This window comes from Oryza glaberrima, chromosome 9 (assembly GCF_000147395.1).
Source record: "Oryza glaberrima chromosome 9, OglaRS2, whole genome shotgun sequence".
Classification (NCBI taxonomy): Eukaryota; Viridiplantae; Streptophyta; class Magnoliopsida; order Poales; family Poaceae; genus Oryza; species Oryza glaberrima.
Genome location: NC_068334.1, coordinates 19,650,258 through 19,655,247, shown reverse-complemented (window position 1 = coordinate 19,655,247; position 4,990 = coordinate 19,650,258). Strand labels below are relative to the sequence as shown.

At 41.1% G+C, this 4,990-nt stretch overlaps 1 pseudogene; it reads left to right on the top strand.

Moving 5' to 3' along the window:
• Positions 1-412: 412 nt before the first annotated feature.
• On the top strand, positions 413-4,340 carry LOC127784427 (polygalacturonate 4-alpha-galacturonosyltransferase-like; annotated as a pseudogene).
• The last annotated feature ends 650 nt before the right edge of the window (positions 4,341-4,990 follow it).

Sequence of the window (4,990 nt, the reverse complement as noted above, 5' to 3'; positions counted from 1 at the left end):
GACTAATCTAGATATTTTTGATGTCACCTTAGATTTCGATTCATGCATTTGTGGAGCTAAAATTACATAACTAAAAAAAAGAAATCTTAAATCCGGAGCTATGCTAAATAGGGCCAAATAATTTAATTAAAGTAGAGTGCATTTAACATTGGACTAATTATTTTTACCCTAGTTTCACCACGAACCCTTAACCAATATTTTCACTTTTAGACCACCTCTTTTTTTTTTAACCTTTGTTTCATACTAGCCCATACACATAGGTGGGCCTCAATTTGGCCCATCTAAACGGGGCCGTAGACAAGGCAGAAGCCTAGATGGTTTTCAAAAAGGCCCAAATAGCCCACCATCGGTTGCCTCACATCTTCGGGTGCTTTCCCCTTCCTTTCCAGGCTTCCCCTCACCACGCCACTCCCCCCACCCCACTCTCGGCGGAGGAGGCGGAGAGGGAAGCGCGCCGCGCGCGACGTACGTGCACTCTCCGGCGAGGTGTACCCCCGCGGATCCTACCCTTCGCTGGAGATGGCGAACTCGAAGCGGCTCCCGTACTCCACGGCCGGCGGCGGCGGAGGAGGGAGGCGCGGCGTGGTGGCGCCGCTGGTGGTCGTCGTGTTCCTCTTCGTTCTCGCGCCGTCGATCTTCTTCGTCGCGTGCAATGGGGGCCACGTCGGCTCAGGTTCCGGTTTGCATCCCCCTCCCCCCTCCTGATGCGCGGCGCTGTCGGTTGTTAATCGCATCCTCCGTCGCGAATGTAGCATCTAGATTGTTTTTTTTTTTTAAGGTGGGGGTGGGGACTGGGGAGTGATGTGTTCAGGTTTGGTTAGTTTCCCAGCGTTGGTCTGAGGGATATTACTCGGAATGGAATCCGAGTAGATGTCAGTGGTTTAGGTACTATTGTTAAATTCAATTGATGAGTTGTATTAGTAGGCTTGGTTATGATTTTGGATAGAAAACGTAGATAATTGGATCATGATGCTCTGTTTTGGAAACAAAAAATTAATCCATCGCACTTTGGAGGAATCATGAGTTTACAGCAGACAGTTGAAGTTGTGATTCAAGTGATTTTGGAAACCATTTTCCTATCTATTGTAGTGTCACTTGTGCCTTTGCTAGGTTAGATGTGTGACATTGTGGGGAAAGCCCTAGCTATTAAGAATCTAGGGTGCATAAGTGAATTGTGGATGTAATTGTAGTGCCAAAAGCCTATAAACAAGAAAACTACATTTATTAGAACTGTAGGAACATTGTCAATGTTTTGTAGTATTTGAATACTGTTATACTGATTTGAAATAGATAAGTGATGTTGTAGTTTGTTTACCTGCAGATCCCATGGATATGGAAGGTACTCAGGTATTTTTCCATTCTGGGAGCTAGTTAATTGCTTAGCCTAAATTTTGAGGATCCATCTCACATTAAAGCTTTCTTGCAGGAAACAGAATGGCAAAAACAGCTGCCAATGAACAACCTGAAATCTATTTTGTCCAAGGAGGTCAGAATTGTCTCGCGACTTAGTAATATAATTTCTTATCTTTCTTTTTTGGTTTCATGGAAATGTACAAGGGTACATAACAACGTGCTCATCTTTGCTATGCTACTAATTTCGCAACGTCATCCTCTCTGATTTGTCCTTGCAACTGATTGCCTTTTCTCTAAATACCATGCTACTCTCTGTTGTTCCAAGTAGATTTGCATGCTGTGTCCCCTATCTGCTCTGTAATTCTGTTGCGGACATTTTGATTTTTCAATTACCATCTACTGTTATTTGCATAAGAAACTGTCTTCTTGTTCAGAAGTATCCTCAATTTTTCTGTTCTTTTAGTCTTATACATGCCTTCTGGTCTCCAGATGTTTGATGCTTTAGCTTCTAGTCAACAAGAAGCAGGTGCTTTGAGTGTTGATTTTTTCATAAAACGTTCATCTCCCTCTTGGAAAACTGATGATCTAGTCAATGACCTGAGCAATGCGAGTTTGGATATTGATGACAAGGTTAAATCTGCAAACAGCTCTACAGATAAAACACTCAAGGATGATACTGGTACAAAAATAACCATACATTTTAAATTTTTACATCGTCTGTTTAGGTATGCAAGAAAATAAACTTCTTGTCTGTGCAGATGAACATCAAGTAGACACGGCTGCAAAAAATGTTCGAAGGGTAAGAATGCTGATCTTCTTGTATGTACATTGATGCATTGTTATTTGTTTCTATCGTATGCATTATGACATCATTCATCCCTTGATACTGTTTGGTCACTAAAGAAACTAAGGGAGAAAAGGCGTGAAAAGAGGGCAATGGATTTGTAAGGAAAGATGATGAAGCACGTGTTAAGCTGGAGAATGCTGCTATTGATCGATCAAAGGCTGTAGATTCTGCTGTCCTTGGGAAATACAGCATTTGGAGAAAGGAGAATGAGAATGAGAACTCAGATTTGACAGTTAGATTGATGAGAGACCAGATTATTATGGCACGTGTTTATTCTGTGCTTGCTAAATCAAAGAACAAGAATGATCTTTATCAAGAGCTGCAAACCAGGATCAAGGAAAGCCAGCGGGCTGTTGGAGAGGCTACTGCTGATTCTGACCTTCATCATAGGTTTGTGCCTATTTTCACGTCATATTTTTATATCTGATCTTGTTCTCTATCATGACAAATAATGTACTTTGCAGTGCACCTGAGAAAGTCAGAGTAATGGGTCAACTTCTATCCAAGGCTAGAGAAGATGTGTATGATTGCAAGGCGGTTACTCAGAGACTTAGAGCTATGCTTCAGTCAGCAGATGAACAAGTCAGGAGCTTGAAGAAGCAGAGTACATTTCTTAGCCAGTTGGCTGCGAAGACAATTCCAAACAGCATTCATTGTTTGTCTATGCGCTTAACAATAGATTACTATCTCCTCCCGTTGGAGAAAAGGAAGTTCCCGAGGAGCGAGAACTTGGAAAATCCAGAGCTCTACCATTATGCACTTTTCTCAGACAATGTATTGGCAGCATCTGTTGTTGTGAACTCAACCATCATGAATGCTAAGGTAGTTTCGTCTTCCTTTTTAATCAAGTGCAAAGTGTGATAATTGTTCTAACAGCTATCTATGGCATAATCTTTTCAGGAGCCTGAGAAGCATGTTTTCCATCTTGTGACTGATAAGTTGAACTTTGGAGCCATGAACATGTGGTTTTTGCTGAACCCTCCTGGGAAGGCCACCATCCATGTTGAGAACGTAGATGAATTTAAGTGGTTGAACTCATCATACTGTCCTGTTTTACGGCAACTTGAGTCTGCAGCCATGAAAGAGTATTATTTCAAAGCTGACCGCCCCACCACTCTCTCTGCGGGTTCTTCAAACCTAAAGTATCGTAACCCCAAGTACCTCTCCATGCTGAACCACTTGAGATTTTATCTCCCACAGGTCTATCCAAAGTTGGATAAGATATTTTTCCTTGATGATGACATAGTCGTGCAGAAAGATTTGACGGGATTATGGGATGTTGATCTTAATGGGAAGGTCAACGGTGCAGTGGAGACCTGTGGGGAGAGTTTTCATCGTTTTGACTAGTATCTTAACTTTTCAAATCCACATATCGCTCGGAACTTCGATCCAAATGCATGTGGCTGGGCATATGGAATGAACATCTTTGATCTGAACGAGTGGAAGAAGAAAGATATCACTGGGATCTACCACAGGTGGCAAAACATGGTGAGATTACTACTTCCATGATTGGATCTCATTGATTTAGAGATGTCATGCAAAACGATTTACTCTAACATCAATGTTGCTTTTTTTTTTTCTTCTAACAGAACGAAGACCGGGTTCTTTGGAAGCTTGGGACACTTCCACCCGGCCTCTTGACCTTCTACAAGTTGACGCATCCCCTTGACAAGTCGTGGCATGTCCTCGGATTAGGATACAACCCAAGTATTGACCGCTCAGAGATAGATAATGCAGCCGTTGTTCATTACAACGGTAACATGAAGCCATGGCTGGAGTTGGCAATGACCAAGTATGACCAAGTACAGACCATATTGGACAAGGTATATAAAGTATGATCACCCTTACATCCGTGGATGCAACTTGGCCAAGTAGATGTGATGTAAAGCTGACGGATATCACCCAGCCTGATCAGAAGTGCCCCTTCTCCCTGCGAAACATGCTTCGCTCGATCAAAGTATAGTAGCTAGAGCTGGAGCTATTGATTGCCCTTCTCCCTGTCTTTTTTTTTTAAAAAAAAAGCTAGATGTTCTCACGAACGTGTGTTTTAGGCTTACAGTAGTTCTTTCGTTCAATTGATGATGTGCTGTTTTGTTTGACCATCGATATTATAAGGAGAAACCTGTTGATTGTGTGTTTAGGGTGGGTGTTGCCATCGAAATTGTCAGGAGTATTGTTGGCAACTGACATTGCCATATGTGTAAGTGTGGAACTGTGGATCAAAGAAATTCTATCACGGGATGGATGGGATGGGATTAGATGATATCTGACGACACGAAGCAATGTACTGCTCCCTCCGTTGACGTTATAACTTTGGTCAAAGTTTAAGTTTAACCAAGTTAAGTACTCCCTCCGTCCTATAATATAAGGAATTTTAAGTTTTTACTTGCACTGTTTAACCATTCGTCTTATTCAAAAAAATTTAGAATTATTATTTATTTTCTTTGTGACTTACTTTATTATCCAAAATACTTTAAGCACAACTTTTCGTTTTTTATATTTGCACAAATTTTTTGAATAAGACGAGTGGTCAAACATTATAAGCAAAAACTCAAAATCCCTTATATTATGGGACGGAGGGTGTAGTATTTTCTCCATCTACTTTCCATTGTCATATTTTATCTTGGCACACAGAGGATTAGTAATTTTACTTATCATCCATTTAAACATGCTACTAGTCATTCCTCGTAAACATGCGATTCATTAATATTTATATTTCTCGATTCTCATGTAGCCAATCTTGCGTGGAAGAATAGAGTCATGCATTAAATCCGAGAAAGTCGTTAAAAT